Genomic DNA, 17,950 nt, shown 5'->3' on the forward strand with positions numbered 1-17,950 from the left:
CTTAGTTGTTACGTTCAAAATGAAAAGTTTAAATCTTAAGTAGTTTAGCAACGAAGGTTAAAAAAGTAGATTTAAGATTTCAGTTAGCAATTGTAGATCCTTAAACTTTTAACAAATTGCTCGAATTCTAGAAATTTATACACTTAGTAATGACTGCAATTGGAATCAATTAGGGTTGAACGTGTTTTCGTTAGTGTTTATGGTCAAGAATTGTTATTCACTAACATTTGTTTTTGTTTTTTGACCAGAACAAGTAGTTTTTAGGATAATCTCTTTCAAATGGACTAATTTTGATAAATTAAATATTGCATAAAACTTGTCGATTCTTCTAGTATTGACTATTAGTAATTATTTTATTTAATGTTAAAGTATTGCACTTTAAAAACTAAAAATTGTCAATTATTTCTTTTAAAGTATACTTGATTTCCGTTTTTAGATATTGAAAAATAAAAAAAACTCTCTACTTATTTAGGAAAGACTGTTATAACTAACTTGTCGATTGTGTAACTGCTACGAATGCCATCGATATGGTACATTGACATACGAAGATATATAAATTATCAGTTTTGAATAAATAATTTGCTTAGGGTAATTTGCCATAGAATAATCTATCTGAGTTAGGTAAGCCAAAAATTGCACAAAATTATTTTTTTATTAATACAAAAATATAATTTAAACCTGTTAGAAGCGTCAAACATTTACATTTAGTTTTTCGAAATTTTTAATACAAAGTTTTAAACAATTTTTTTGATTTAAAGGGCTTAATTCAAAAAAAAAAATTTTTAGGAGCTGACCACTTAACTCCCGAAAGTTCATGTTTATCCACGGGCTGGATTACATTAAAACTCTATCAAAATAATTGGTCAGTCACTTTCATTTCCAAGGCCGTATGTTGCCCACCGCTAATTAAAACTACTATAAACTAAACTATCATAAAAAAAATTATTTAAATACAATTGTTCTGTTGTTTAAGTAAATCAAAAAGTTGATCAGTTTGTTTCAAACGGAAAAAGTTATAATCATATTATTCCGAACATCAAAATAAAGCTATCAATAGACTGATGCCGTAGCTTTTTTCTCAATAAATTTAGTAATAAATAGTAAATAAATAAAGCGCTAGTCGTTAAAAAAGAAATATTTTATTGTGAACTTTGAACATACACTGGTGTGAGTAGTTACATTAGTTTTTCAGAAAGCTCTTGTATGAAAAAAATCTTTATTTAATTTCATTTGACAAAATTGTAGTGTAATGAGATCGAAAAGAAAACATCAGTGAAAGTTATCAGAGCTAAAGCCCGGTTTTAATGTTTACCTTTGTATAAAATATATTTACTTGCAAGCCTGAACCTCTGAAAATTTCCTGAAAACGAACATAGATAGAAAACAAATAAAAAAAGTTAATTTGTTAGTAACTAAATGTAATATACCCAAAAGGGATTTGACTATTTACAATTAATTTTCCGAAACCCATACTAAAACGTTTAGTTAACAAAACTTTTTTAAACTATAGAAAACTAACAAAAATTATCTACTATACAAAAAAACTTTACATTACAGTAAACTTAAATACTTAGCTTTAGAATTAAACTGATTATTTTTTTTTAAAGACAATAATAATATTTTTCTGATGTTTATTTTACTAAATATAACACAGAGTAATTTTGGAGTAGATAAGATACTAACTAAAATTTGACTTAAGTCAGATGATATTAAAAAACTACTAAATAATTTAAAATATTAATTTTTAAGCAAGAATTATTTGAAGTATATAAGAGAACATTTAGAAACTACAACAATCTTTAAAACTTAATTTTAAACAGTCATAAAACACTTCTAGCTGTGTTAGTTGACATTTTGATGTTGTAAGTTTTTATTTTTTGGAATAAACTAAAAGAAGGAAAATTAGTTAAAGAATACATTAAAATAATTTAATAAAATCAAAATATTTAACATAATTCAGTATAAAAAATGATAGAATACTTTTTTATCTATACTATTCATCTAGCTCAAATATAATTAAGTATGCTGGAAATGAATCACAAAGATGCTTTACGTATCCATAATTTTCATACCCAAACAATCCTTCTCTTGTAACACTACTTCTGCTATCTTTTAAAATTATTTTGTCTTTACTGACACGCTCATTATAGTTTTCTTCTGAACAGACAACAAACACGAATGACAACAATTTCACTGTATTATCTACTTCACAGTAACTAGCATTGTTATTAATTTCACTTTCTATGTCGGTTGTAAGAAAGTTTATGTTTTTACGATAACCGTTTTTTAAAATATCTTTTACTTGATCCTTTCTAATTCCGTTAAGGTAAAGATACTTGTGTTTTAATTTAACAACTTCGAGTTTGTTAGTAGGGTTTATTCTGAACAACTGTCTTATTTTCAACGTGTTTACATTATTGAATGATCGCAAAATAAGCTTGTAATCATCATTCTCTTTCTGCAGAAGTTCTGTACTAAATTTTATTTTTTCATAATCTTTCACATCAAAAATGCTAATAAATTGAAAGGAAAGTTGTTTAATTAAATAATTGATAGAATTTTCTAGGCAATAAGTCATACGCTTTATTTTTTTAAGGTAATTTCTAGTTATTTCTTTCTCAAGCTCTTCTGCTATCGTTGTTTGGGAAAATTTAAAAACTTTATTTTGAGTATAACTTTCTTTGTTTATTTTTCGATTTATGACAGAACCAGCAACATTTATTGTATAACTCCTTATTTTTAAACAACTATAAAGTATTTTATTGACTATATCATCTATATCAGTTTTTTCTTCCATTTCAATTATATAAGCAGGCACTACTAAACTATGATGGGCCAATATTATGTTTTTTTGATCAATGCTTTGAAATTAACCATTTAAAATTTTTCTGTTATGACTATCAAACAAGTCTAAAGGTGACTTTTCAGTTCTAAGTGGTCGATTTAAACCAATTTCAAGTGGTTGTATTACACGAGTTTTGTATAATTTTACTGACGGCTCTTTACTCTGATAATCTTCAAAAGATGTTCTATTTTCAAATGAACTATCTTGTTTACATAGTTCAGGATGTGGTACACTATTAACAAAAAAGTATCTCAACTTTTTAATGAATTTTTCATCTGTTGCAAAACACATACCGTAATTATATGCATAACTAAAGCTGTTTGTAAGATACACTCCAGGTTCAAAAGATCCTTTTTGAGACGGGTTGAATCCTGACTTTAAATTTCCCTCTACATTTGGTGCTTTTGTTCCATGAAGAAAAAGTATCTGATAATAATCATTCGAGTCTGTTGAATTTTTTTCATTTGAGACAACTCTGTATATTCTTAAACTGTTAATATTTTTTCTTATGTCTGGCTGATATCTAGAGTATTCCGTAGTAGAATTATCATTAATGTTAATTGAACCTTTAATGAGTTCGTAGTCAGTATCATTGTTGTTCAACAGCTCAAGTTTGTATTTAAAACCAGGAAGAATAGATTTTTTGAAGTTTGCAACTTCATATTCACACAACTATTTAGCTTTTTCAAACACATTTTCGTTTTCGTAATCTTCTTTTTCTTTGTTTATTTCATCTTCCTTTTTCTACCAATATCTTGTAGAAAACTTCTACAGTTATAGTGACTTTTTGAAAATTCTTCAACTTTGTGTTTGACGGATTCCATCGTATACTTTGTTTTATGTATTAAACAATTAAATTATTACTTAAGTTAGCTCTGGAAAATAATAGAAAAATTTTTTTTTACAGAAAATAGGTATTTATAACTGCTTGATGAATAAGTTTAAAGCAAATGACTGTTGCAGACCCAACAGAGGTGCTACCATAAATTAGGTGGGTTATGACTATCTGATACAAGATCTTTGTATCTGAATATTATATTTGCAACAATTTAACTTAAATAATTATATTGCGTAAAAAATGCATTCTACTTAGGTAAATTAAAAAATATGCAATTCAAACATTGTAGTAAATTTACTCAAAAACAAGTTTATTTTATGGAGATTGATATAATGAAAAAAATCAATATGAGAATATCAAATTAAAACTACAAAAAAATAAAATAAATTCATGACTATTTTTTTTTTAATTAAAACTATGCAAACATTAAGTTGTGGTTAAAAGACAAAAAGATAAAATCAACAAATTTTTACTAATCTTGTTAGAAACAATTAGGTTAGATATGATCAAGTTTGAACTGATCGAGTTAGAAATGATCGGGTTAGGAATGATCAGGACATATTGGGTTTGAACAAATCGTTAAGAAGTGATTAGTTTAGAATAAATGGGGTTAGAAATAATCTGGTTAGAAATAATCAGGTCAGAATTTTTTGAGTAAAAAGTGATCGCGAATAGGAAATGATAATAAATCCCAATTAATACCCTTTGCGATATTATAGTTGAAGAAACTTTCACCTTGGCACCATTCAACTTTCAAAAAGTTTTTAAAGTTCAAACTGTATAGGAATCAATATTGCAAGTTTTAATTTATTTATTGTATTTATACTTGTGACATTTATCACTAAACATTGTAAACAACTTGAGGCGATGTGTATATGGTTTAATTGAGAAAAAATATATATGTTAAACTTAAAATAAGAAAAAATATATGAAATCTTAAAAAAAATAGAAAAAATTAGAATAAAACTATAAAAAAGCGATAATAATTACGAAAAAATATAGTTCTTTACAAAGTAGCTTTAAAATATTTTAAAACTAAATACACCAAAAGTAATTAAAATTAGAAGAATATATATGTTATGAAGTTATTAATAAATCCTATAACTATTCTAGACTTGTCATTAAAAATACATAATTATCCTGTGTCAGCAAGAGCTTAAAAACAAAATTTAAAATATCGTAAGCTGTTACGAGATTTTTAAAAAGTTCAACATTTTTCTAAGTATTTTGAACGCTTAAAATTTTGACAAAATTGCAATATATGTTTTTCTAGTTTGTAAGCCGTTAAGGTTGTTTATAAATCGGAATTGTCACTTTTTTAGCTAAAAACTGAGTAGAAAAGCTAACTAAAGTGAAAAAACTGTACTTAGTGACCAGAAACTGTCCTTGTGTAGCAACCTTGTTAAACGATAGGACCAAAAAAATAAGAGTTAACTAAATGGTAGTTGTGTTGGAATTAAAATCATTATATAAAATCTCTCACAGTATTTACAGGGCAATCTTTTGAAAAGCTGTTATATGAAAGCAATAACTTAACTAGCAGTAAGATTTTAAATTTAGAATATTATAATTAGCTGTTACGATTTTTATGAAACATAATAAACTGTTAAGATAAAATTAGCTTTGTAAAATATTATAATAAGCTGTTTATTATGCAATATTTTAATGGTATTTGTTAGCATAATAAATAAATCTATAACAAATAAATCTTTTAATTGTTAATAAAGTAGCTTGTGTTAACAAAAACTAGTTTTAGTTTTATCAAACTAGCTTAAGTCAGCTTAAGTAACTAGTAGAAAACAATAACCTTAGTCATGAGAATATTTTAAAAAGTAAATAAAATGTGCTAAGTTTGAAGAAAGTAACATTATTACATAGTAAAATTGAAAAAAAAACAAGATAATTTGTTAACAAATCAATTTAACTTTTAAAATAGATTTTAAGAATTTAATATGCTATAATGAGCAAAAAATATATTATAAGTGTTTCCACAATCGAGGTAGATTTTTTCTAAAACTAGTATTATTTTAAAATTACACAAAGCAGCTTTTAATAAAAAGTATGAAGCTAAAAAACAAATTAAAGAATTATGAAAAATGTTTTAAATAGCTGCTTTTTGCAAAAATAATCAAATAAAATTAAATTGCCTGATATTTTATTATACAAAGATTTAAATTTTTAGTATTACTTTTTTTTTGTTCTATCATAAAGGTAAATATGATTTCCAGAAGTCCAAAAAAAATTCTTTTATAAAACAGACAAATCTAAAAGAAATATAAAATCTGTACAAAATGTTTTTCGGATTTTATTTAAGCTTTAAAGTTTTAATAAGGTTGATTTTATGATAAAGAAGATATAATTTCATAAAAATTTTTTATTTGACTTTTAAACATCATCTTTTGTCTTTGCTTTCCACTTAGAAACATTTTAATTAAAAACAAATTTAACTACATATCTATCATAAGAAAAATAAAATTGCTTTAAGCTTAGTTAAGTTGTAAAAAATGGTAACAAAGATAATAATGTACATAGCTAGACAAAGTTGTAAATATCAATATGAAATCCACTATGGCCTTAAACCATTTATGTTTGTTCAGATCTTTTTTATGACTTAGGAATTTTCGGTTCTCAGAATTTGTGTTAATAGTTATGATTTTATTTTGAAATTTTGAACTTAACATCAAAGTAATCGTAAAATTTTTTGATTATATTTTAGGAGAGGGGTCCACGTTTGATATACAAGTTCAACTTGTTTTGTAGAGTTTATCTTAGCTATCAGAAGTTTTGAACAACTTAACAAAATATTTAAGCAATCAAAGTTGGAGAACTCTTAAAGACCCATGTAAAAGGAACAAATTAAAAATCTATCTTCTTCTTCATTTTAAATATTTTTTTTTTAATTTTTGCAGTAGTTATATAGTTTAAATACAGGACTTAAAAAAGATTAAAAAAATCACTTATTTATTTTAATCAAAAAATATTATCTCTTATTAACTTTTGAGAAGCATTATAACTCTTTTAGACAAAAAAAAGCTTTTTTCAAAGTTTGAGGTTTAAAAATCAAGGATATAATAGATTTTCAATTTTCTAAGAAAATTGGACCTTAAAAATTTGTGGATCTTGAAAAATTATAAAAGTTATAACATCACAATTTTTTTTAATAATAAAAAGTTTACACTTGAATCTTTTGAATAAGAATTAAAATTTATTTTTGTAAACAATTTTTTTGTAAGTTTTTTTCGTTTATTATTATTTTAAAGTTCTTTAAAGAAGTAGTTCCTTCTTGAAACTTTCTTCAATTAATTTTAAAAGGCGAATAATGTGTTTTTTTGGTGGTTGGTACATGTACAAATTTTTAAACAAAAAACTTTAAGGTCTAATTTTCAAGGTCTAATACAATTTAGAAATTGTTTTCAAAAAAATGTAGAACGCTTGACAGTGGTAAAATGTAGGAAAAATCTTTTTTGTGTTGTTTATGTGATTTTACAACCTGAAGAAAGTAATCAAGATGTTTAAAAAACATTTTTGTTATGGGCAGCAGATGCATTCTATTGATCAACTGTTCAAATACACAACTTTTAAATAAAATAAAAGAGTTTATAAAGCTTTTTGATGAGTTTTTTATTTAAACTGACTGGCGCAGTCTTAGACTGAAAATTGCTTAACCATTTTTTAGTTAACATCGAATTGGGGTTGTAATTTGGTTTGAAAAGCCTAGCCTATAAATACCAGTATTTTTTTTTAAATATAGCCCCTTAAAAATATTATAAAAAGTTAAATTGTCTGAAATTGAACTATTATGTAGCTGTTAAAGTCGTATAATTAACATTATACTTAAAGATCAGACATGGTAACAAGCGCCGCCTTTTAGTTAAAACTAAAATTAAAATAACGGAAATCCCCGGCAGTAGGATTTTAAATTTTGTATGAATGAAAATGTTGTTAAAACAAGTCTTTAAGAAAAAAGAACTTTTGTACACATTATTTAAATTAACAATAAAAAACCAAATTATTTTTTTAAGTATGAATGCCTTTAATGTTAGTTTATATTTTTTATTGAAATAAGGTTAATTTTAGTCATCTAATAAATAAATTAATCATAAATAATTTGTTCACTGTTAGTTGTAAATAATGATGGAATAGTAAATTTGGAAAAAATAAATGTTATACATTTATGTTTTTTGCCAACTTGCCACTTTACCTAGAATTCATGAAAATCCTAGAACTTGGGAAATTTAAAAAAAAAACTTGAAAAACCTGGAATTTTGAACAAAAATCATTAAAAATAACCTGAAAAACCTGGAATTTTAACAACTTTCACATGCTCAATAGCAAAATTTAGATTTTACTTAAAAAATCTGTCATATATATAAAAAAACTTGTCATCATTTTTTTTTTAATTTAAAGTAGCTTTACAGTATCTTTTCAATGTTTTTATACTATTCAAATCAGTTTCTAACCTTAAACTTAACTTTTAGACTTAAAATAGATCCAAAAATGTCTACTTTTAAAAACCTGGAACAAATTTAGAAAACCTGAAAAAATTTTTGCAAAAACGATTTGCAACCCTGTATGAAGATAATAAACTTGAATAAATCTTAGTAGTATTGAATATAAATAATTTTACAGATTATTTAAACTTTTTTATTTATGGTTTTTCATCTTTTAGAACTTTTTTTCTCAACTTTGATGAAAAAAACAAAACTTATGGTATTTAGCTAAACACTTTTTTTTCAATTCTACTTATATTTACATTTATATATCAAAGTACTTTAATTTCTAAAGGTAAATATAAAATTATAATTTTTTACTTGTAAGTTAAAAAAAAAAATATTAAGAAATACAATTACTCTAAATTCATTTTATTACAACTTAATACTTTTATTTACAACCATGAAACTATTTGTTATTTAGATGAATTCTACTTAATTATTTAATTTTTAATGTGGTAAAGCCATGGGATCTTTTTTTTAATAAAAATTAGGTAAACTAATATATAACCTGCATAGTTTTATTAGAAAAATTAGTGCACAATAAAATTTTTTTACAACTAGTTTTGTAAATTAAGAGTAGCTAACAGGTATAATAAAGAGTTTTTTATTCCTTAACCCAGTCTGCTTTGCTTATTTTTTTATTAATTCAGTCTGTTTAAACCTTTTTTTGTCTTATGAATTGTACACACTTATTGAAAATCATGCTTGTTAAAAACTGTTGAGAATCTCATGCTATCTTAAGTTAGTTATGATATTTGTTGAGTCTCATGCTAATTTTACATTTTCTTAGATTTAAATTATTTGAATTCTATAATTTTAAAAATTTGGTGTTATATGGTATTTATTGTCAATTGGTATTAGTTTTATCTTTGACTTATATAAATTATTAGTAAATATTCATTAAAGTTAAAGGTATTCTGTTTATCAAAGATTAAATAACCCTGTATCTTGTGTTTAAGTAATTGCATGAGAAATTAAATAAAATTTAAGTTCTTTTAAAGTTTTAATAAATAATTTAGCTAAGTATCTAATGCTAAGTATTTAATAAAGATTGTTATTAGTTCAAATACAAAAGCTTAAACTAATTCTTCTTTTTTAAACCTTCATCATGTTAACTGGCTTATCCTGAAATTTAACTAATATTCAGTGTTTCCACTCTTTAAGTCAAAAAAACTGTCTTAAGTGTCAAACAAAAGTTATGAGTGTAAACATACTGAGGCTTTTAAAATCTTGAAAAAGTTTCAAAATTCTTTAAAATTAATAAAAAAATAGTTCTTCAATAAAAATAGTTTAACAACAAAATAATGAACTATAATTTACTGAAAATTTTGAATAAGTTCTTTTGAGGTTATCAAAAATACCTAAAACTATACTGATTTTATCTTAAAAAAATTAAACTTATCCTAAGTCAGCCTGTACTAACAAAAATTTAAATGTCCTGAGCTGTCCTGAGATTATAAAATATCTTGACTTATTTTAAGTGTAAGACAACCCTGAATATTTCCTAAATTTTATTAAAAATATAGCTACTAATGTTTATTGATAAAAACAAATCATATTTGGTAATCTACAATAAAAAAATCTCTAATTAATTCACCAACTTTTAAGCAGTTTTTTAAGCTTGTTTTAAGCAAACAAGTGATTTGAACTGCTACTATGTTAAAAAACTGACTAAGCTGTAAATAAAAAAAAAACCAAGTTAAATGAGATTAAATAAACTTTCGTTTGTGTTGTAAATAAGGATTTTTTTATATTACATATACAGACATTGTACTTGTACAAAAAGTACATTTTTAGATATGAGTGATCAAAGATGGTGGACTCAACAGGTTCTTTTACAAGAGCAGAGTATCAGTTTAAAAAAGAATAATTAACTGAAAGTATATCTCTTCGTAATTTTTAAACCCATCTTCTCCAAACTTCTACTAAAAATATAATTATTTATTTTTCAGTGTAGAGTTCGTTTTCTATAACAAAAACATCATTTAATTTTTATCTTTTCATCTAAAAATTTTATTTCAAACCGTTTCAAATCCATTTATTCAAAATGTTTGAATAAAAAAAAATGAAGAAAAGATAGATTTTTGGTGAATTTTTAATTTGACAAGAAAATTAACTCTATAAAACTTGTGGTCTTTTTTATTGTAATGTAAAATTAAATTGGAAGTTAAAAAAAACAAATTTTTTGATCCATTAATAGTATAAAATCACACTTAAGATAAAAATTTCTCAAAGGTTTTTAAAATTAAAGGTTTTTGGGTCTACTTATTAGTTTAGAATAAAGTTTAAAAATTTTAAAAGTAGTATAACAACATAGCAAAGACACTGTATTACTAGTTTAATGTGTTTTTTAATAAAAACTTTTGGTGATGATATAAAATATTTTTGGTATGGATGACTTTTTTTTTCAAATCAAGATGTAAAAATAGTTTAAAATTCAAGCTTATTTAATGTTTATAAATAACTTTAGTAGCAAATTTCAGTTCTTCTTCAGTATTTTTTTAAATTCTATGTGCCTATTCAAAATTATCAAATTTAATTTTTCCAGGATTTCAGGTCTGGTGGCAACCCAGAACAATAGAAATGCTTTGTGAAGTTCAGGGTTGTCAAATGATCCATATAAGATTTTTCCAGGCTTTTTAAAAATATGTTTTTTTTAGTCCATTTAAAGTATAAAATCTAACTTTTGATAAAATAAAATTAAGAAATATATTTTAGATTTTTAAAAGTACAGGGTTTTTTGTCTACTTTTAGTGAAAAATAAATTTACATTTAAAACTGTGTTAAGCTACATAAAACATTGCAAAGACAATCTAAAGCTAGTTTAAATGTGTTTTATAACAAGAAAAAAATTGATAAAGTTAATAATTTTTTTATTATTATTTTTTGTTAATTTAAGATGTAAAAATAGTTTAAAATTCAAGGTCTTTCAAGGTTTATTAGTAACTTAAGTAAAAAATTCCAGCTTTTCTTTTTAATGATTCTCAAATTCATGGTTTTTAAGAACTTCAGGTATGGTAGAACTAAAAAACAATTAAAAAAATTTATAGAGCTACCTAAATTATGTTTTCATATGAAAAATAAATTACTAATAATACAATAAAAAAAATTATCCTTCAGAGACATTATTCCAATTAGATGAAACTTTGTTACTTCACATGCAGAAATAGTTAAAAATTAAAGGTGTTTTTAAAGTTTTATAAATTTTTTTAGAGATTTCATGTTCAAAAAAAAAAAACTTTAATTAAAAGTTTTTCCAGTTTTATTTGCTTAAAGTGACATATTCCAGATTTTCCTGGGTTCCAGGTTTTTTGGCAACCCTGTATAGATATAAGAAGTTATATAGATAATATATAAGTAAATTTACTACAAAAAACAAAACTTAAAGGAACAAAGCAAGACATGACAAAAAAGGGATCTTTGAAATGATATTGACTATATTTAAACAAAATTGGTTAAATGAAGAATAAATAAAATTAGTAGATGTAATAATTAGTGTTTATATACAAAAATATAAAAAAGACCATATTTTGTTAGGCTTTGTTTACATAAATACTATTATTTTAAGCACTCTTTTAGATTAAACACACTCATTTATAATTGAGAATAATTATAAAAATATGCACAATATACTATGATACTTTATTCATATAAAAAAATCCTTAAAAACTAGTGGTCATTAAAATGAATAAAATTGTTTTAAAAAATAGACCTTTTTTCTAAAATGGCATGATGTATTTAATTTTTAAAATACTCAATAGTTTTTTATTTACCTTAAACCAGGGGTCGGCAAACTGCGGCCCGCGGGCCAATTGCGGCCCGCGAGCACGTTATTTTTTTGAATGGAATGCGGCCCGCGAAAGAAAATTTTGTGGCCCGCGAACATGTAAAAGTGGCCCGCTGAGCAAAAACATTTTTCAAGTAAAATTTTTTTCGGTAATTCGATTTAATTTGATTAGTTTGGTTTTAAGTCTCTGTATAACATTTAAAAATAACTAGAAGAAGTTACTGCTTTAGTTTAAAAACGTGAAAAAGACAGATTAGCATTCTAACAGGATATTTTTCTGAGTTTCATAATAATTTCTATTTTACAACAGCAAGTAGTTATCTGAAAAAAGAGTGTAAAGATTGCTTGAATTTAATAAGTTAGTTATATTATACCTATTTGTTAAATAAACTAAATGCAAATGTTTTTTATTTTGTACAAAAGCAATGCACATTAATTAACTAAAGTGTCATTTCTTTATAGCTTAGATATTCTTTTCAATATTTTTATACCTATGTTTCTTTTATATATTTTTTATTTGTAAATGTTATGTTTTAGTGTAAACACATTTAAAACAACATAGTAATAAGAAAAAAAGGTTAATTTAAGTTTTGTTTTAACACATTTTAAATTTTTAGAAGTTTTCTTTGCACTTATATGCACACCAACTTAAAAAAGATGGTTATATTTTAAACCACTTTTTATAAAATACTGTAGTTAGTTTAAGTTTAGTTTGTGCATAATTTTCTAAGTTTATTTTTTCTATATGTAATATCTAAATTTGTACAGACACATTTAAAACAATATATATGACATAAACTAATATATATAATATTTTGTTTTTGTTAGGTATACATTTTCATTTTTCAAACATTTATCTTGTCAAACTAAGTCAACTTTTATGCTTTGCATATCAATACACACATTTGCTGGTTTTTGGAGCTACCTATTTAATATAAACTAGACTTAGGGATGGTTTATATACATTGACACACACTCAGACTATCACTATTTGAAGACTTCAAATCTCAGGCCAACTAAGTCATTTTATAAGTTTTTGGCTAGAAATGTTTTTTGTTTACAAAAATATCAGGAATGTTTTTTTTAATTCAGGCTGGCTTTTTTACTTCAAAGAGTGGCAAATTAAACTTATGACGTAAGTTTTGCTTAACCCAAACCGTTAGTTTCAGTTATAATATATGTAAAATTTAAAGACTTGCAGCTGACATAATTCAGAATATTATTCATATTATTGTGTACATTTAACTGTGAACAATCAGTGTTACCAAAAAACATGAATCTCGGAAAAGCTTTGAACTTGAAAATTTATGATTAAAAATTTTGGAAAAATACTTAAATGTGAGAGCCTGGAGTTTGAAACAATTTTTACATGTAAAGTAGTGAAATTTCGATTAGACACAAAAAATTTAGCAAATAAACATTTCTTTATTAAAAAATATATTGAAGTAGCTTAACAGTGTTTTTTAATATTGATATACTTTATAAGACACTTTTTAAATTTTAATTAAACTTTATACTAAAAATAAAAGAAGGAATTGTACTTCTAAAAACTTTTGGTGCATTGCACCTTTACTTGTAAAATTTCACCGATTGTTGTGCTTCGTGTTTGAACTAAACCAAGAAATTATACTAAAATGTCAAAGTTAAAAAAACATCTCTAATAAAAATTCTCAAATGAGCAATAGTTTTTCTATCAGTGCTGTTATGTTAACATATTGATTAAAGTCATAATTTGATTTATGCGACTTTATAACCTTAATGCATTTCCTAAATAGGACTTTTTGTTGTAATTGAAGAAATAAACAAAAATTTTTCATTACTGCCAACAAAATTCTTAAAAAAGTTTTCAGTTATAAACAGTATCTCATTTTTAATAATAAATTTTGCTACTTTATAACTTGCCTTAATAACTTTTTTCTGATAATTCTGTAGTTACTGAAGATAATCATGTGCCTTGTTGGAACTGACTTTGGTGATTTGTTTTTTATCGTTTCTCGCAATAACTCCTAACCAACGTTTTTTTTATGTTTGTTGCTCGTCTTTTATTTTACAACTAATATTTTTTAGTGCAATATTCTTACTTTTCCCTTCGCTAATGACTCAATAAAGTTTTATACTTTTCTTAAAAGTGTTTAAGAAAGTTAATTGTCCTTTCCAGCTGACTTATATTTTTTTGGCATGTAATTTGTTTACTGTTAATAAGTTTCGTTATTTCTTTATGTTGTGAACTTTGTTTAAACTGGGTTGCTACACAACCAGGCTATTTTAAAAGCTTGAAAACTCAGATGTGTGTGAAACTTTTAATTCAAACACTTAAAAGAAATCTTAGAATTCCCAGAATAGTTTTTGTGACTGTAGTGTAGTTTACTAATTGTAGTTTTTCTTGTTTTTTTACACTTTGTGTACTATTAATGATGAGGATATTTTTACTAGGTACTTAAGCTTGGTTTACAACGATTTACTAGCTTTTTAAACTTTAAACGAACTTAGGTTGGTTTGATACAACTCAGACATTTTTGCTTTTTAAGTGACAACTAGTAAAAGACTAGTTACTAATAAATGATTTTATCAAAGTATTTGAGAATTAATTATGTTAAAGAATTTGTTCTAGCTTTCTTTAACACAAACAGGTATTAGTTTTATTAAATTAAGTAATAACTAAATTTTTTAATGAATGTAAACTTTTTAACACGCAAAAACATTTTTTTTAAGTTAATATTCTTAGAAATATGAAAAAAGGGGTTGATAATATAACAAATATACAAAAGTAACTAATAAATTGTCTTTTAAGTTTGGTTTATATAGAGAGTTAAAATGTATGTAAAATTACAAAAGTATTAAATTTAACTTATTAAGTGCTTATGAAAGTACATAGTTTATTAACACTTAAGTATATTAGTCAATGTAAATTTTATTCTAATTTTATTTAATTTAATTTAAATAGTCATTCTATGTATAGCTAAAAGTGATTTAAAACGATAAGGTGAATAAAAGTAAAACTTTTCTCTAGTGTGACTAAAACTAAAACCAAAAGATTATTAAAATGTCACTAAAACTAAAACTGCGGCCCGCGAAGACTTTGTAAACTTAAAATTTGGCCCGCGACCACCAACTGCCTGCCGACCCCTGCCTTAAACACTTGCAACTGCAGTTGTTAGTTCTAACACTTAAGCACAATGAATATTGTGTGACTAAACACTTAAATATATCAACTTTCAAGCACAATTTAAACACATCCAAAAACTAAAGGTTAGCTAACTATTATAGTGAACTAATTATTGACAATGACTATTTTATTTTCATGGCTGTCTAACTATTAATATAAAAAAGACAGACTACCTTCAAACCATTATTTATATTTTTTTATGCCTCAATGTATGTAAATATTGCTAATATAGAATTTGACAAAATGGACTAAAACAGACTCTAAAGTTTTTCAATAGAGTTTACTAGTAAATCTTTTTCTAAATACTAAGTAAGTAAAACTTTGAGCAATATTTTTGTACAAAGGTTTGTTTTTTAAACTGTATAAAAGTTCTATCATTTATATTAAGTTGAAAAAAAAATCTGTTTTACACTTTTGTATGACTTCTAAAGTACCAGAAAAAAAGAACCTTAAATAACAAACAAAACTATGTTTGTTTTTACCTGTTCATTGTAATATTTTTAAGCTTTCACATAAGTAAACTTTTATAAAAAAATATTTAACAAAATTTACTTAAACAAATTTCAATTTTTTTCAAAATTTTAAAACAGTAAAAGTGTTTTTATATATTAAGCGTACAAAACTTTCAACAATATTTTATAATATTGTATTTTACACTTATATATGCCTTCTAAATTGCAAATAACAAAAAAAACTAGATAATAAACAAACACTTGTTTCGTTTTATTAAAAAATTATCTTGAGTAGTTTTCAGCTATTTGCTCAGGGGTAGTTTGGCAACCGTATTCTTTTGTAACAGACTTACATAAAAACAAAAATAGTCATTAAGCTATTTAAGAAAATTTCTGTTTATTTGATTATTTTTATCTAAGTCCTATTTTTATTGTTTCGACATTTATGTATTTATAAGTCCCGATTTTTTTTTGAAAATGTGAAAACTGCTCAATTTTGTGAAGCAAACATGAACAGTAAGATATTTTTCGCATAAGAAACTAAAAATAAACTGCTAAACAAAGTTAGTAACAAATTTAATCTGATCAAAGAAAAGCAATTTAATGATAAAAAAATTAAAGTACTTTCTAAAATAGATCTAGTTAGATAAGATTATGTGATATTTAAAATAAATCTTTTGACAAAAGAAATCAGACGTGCACAATTCATTTACAACTTGACAAAAACTTATACGGTTTTCGCAGTTAAAAATAAAAACAATGTGTATGTATTCAATTAGAAGTTATAATAAAATATTAAAATCTTCGAAGTTAGAATTGAAAAATTATTCAATAACGAACAGTTTTGGTTCTTTTATAAGAATTGAAAAGTTTTATATTTTAAGTTGTTCAACTTTAGTGATTATAACGTTTTTACAGTTTATATAGTTTTATTAAACAAAATACATTTTCTATAATACAGATTTATTTTTGACGTAGTTTTGTCAAAAATAATATAATGCTCTCGGGCTGAATAACTACAAAATGTGAATATATAATTTGTAATGGTAAAAAGCACTGTGTGAAAGTTAAAAGCCACCCGGCAGTAGCTAGAATTTAAATTCCCAAATAAATAACTTAAAATAGTACTTACAGATTATTTTTAAACATTAAACACAATGCTAATTACCAATTTTTCTCTATATTACAGTTAAATAGCATTCTTGAACTAACTGTTTACACGTCAAATTTCAATTTGTTAATTTGTAACATTCGACATTCAACCTTATATTTTAAATTTTTAAATTGTAGTGCTATCTAAGTCAGTAAAATAAGAATAAGACTCAAAAGTCAGTCTGACTTGCACATATTTGCTGATTTAGCATTAAAAAAAAAACTTATTTTATTTATAGTTTGTTTACAACAGGGAACCTTTTTTACAGATGAACCCCTTTATAGAATTAAATAAATCCTCTTTCATTAGATTAATCATAAACCAACCATTAAAAACACTAAAGACCTTTTATGCTTTTCATTTGCAACACCAGAATGTCTAGAGTAAGTTTTGAGCTATGAATTTATGCACCCTCTCCCCTCTGGCTCCTTTACTGCTCATGCCCCAAATATTTTCTTTTGTTGCTGACTTATTAAATATGCAACTCTAACTGACGCAGAATAATAGAAGCTAGATAAAACTAGCTTGACATTTTAAGTTTATAAAAAGTTAGAAAACAACTAATTGTCGAAACTAAAAACTAAAAGGTAATAAACTTTACTAAATCATAATTATAAAAATATGTCAGAGAAAACAAAAAAATAACTATGGTTTGATTAAAAACAGTAAAACATAAAAATAATCCTAAAATTTTATTTTAACAAATGACACTGATTGAAAACCATTATAGATTTAATGACAACCTGAATGGCTATTATTTACAGATTGAAAGTTTAAAAATTATAAACTTCTATCATCCACTAAGACATTATTTAATGTTCTGTTTATAATTTGCAAATTTTGCTTTCTATTAGTCGTCTCCGTGGCGCAATGGATAGCGCGCTGGACTTCTAATCCAGAGGTTCCGGGTTCGAGTCCCGGTGGAGATACCTTTTTGATGTGATAGGTTGTTAATAAACTTTAATTAAACTATTTGTATACTGTTGCGTAAACCTACTTTAAGGCAGTGGTATTCTATCTAATCGAAATCTGAGAACCCCTGAAATGAAAATTTATTGCTTTAAAAATGATTCTAATTTGATTTTTTTGTTTAGTTTGACCTGTAAAATCAAAATTAAAGAGCTCACTATTGGACGCTATGCATATAAGAGACTAAAAACAACTCATAACTTTTATGATCGTAAATATACTTCAGAATTTTTAAAGTATGCTACAA

The 17,950-nt window shown here is 24.5% G+C and overlaps 1 non-coding gene across 1 annotated transcript; it reads left to right on the plus strand.

The window, feature by feature from the left end:
• The first annotated feature begins 17,590 nt into the window (after positions 1–17,590).
• Trnar-ucu (transfer RNA arginine (anticodon UCU)) lies at positions 17,591–17,663 on the plus strand. Its single transcript has one exon. It is a non-coding gene; the product is annotated as a tRNA-Arg (tRNA).
• The last annotated feature ends 287 nt before the right edge of the window (positions 17,664–17,950 follow it).

This window comes from Thalia democratica, chromosome 6, assembly GCF_965202585.1.
Source record: "Thalia democratica chromosome 6, ktThaDemo2.hap1.1, whole genome shotgun sequence".
NCBI lineage: Eukaryota > Metazoa > Chordata > Thaliacea > Salpida > Salpidae > Thalia > Thalia democratica.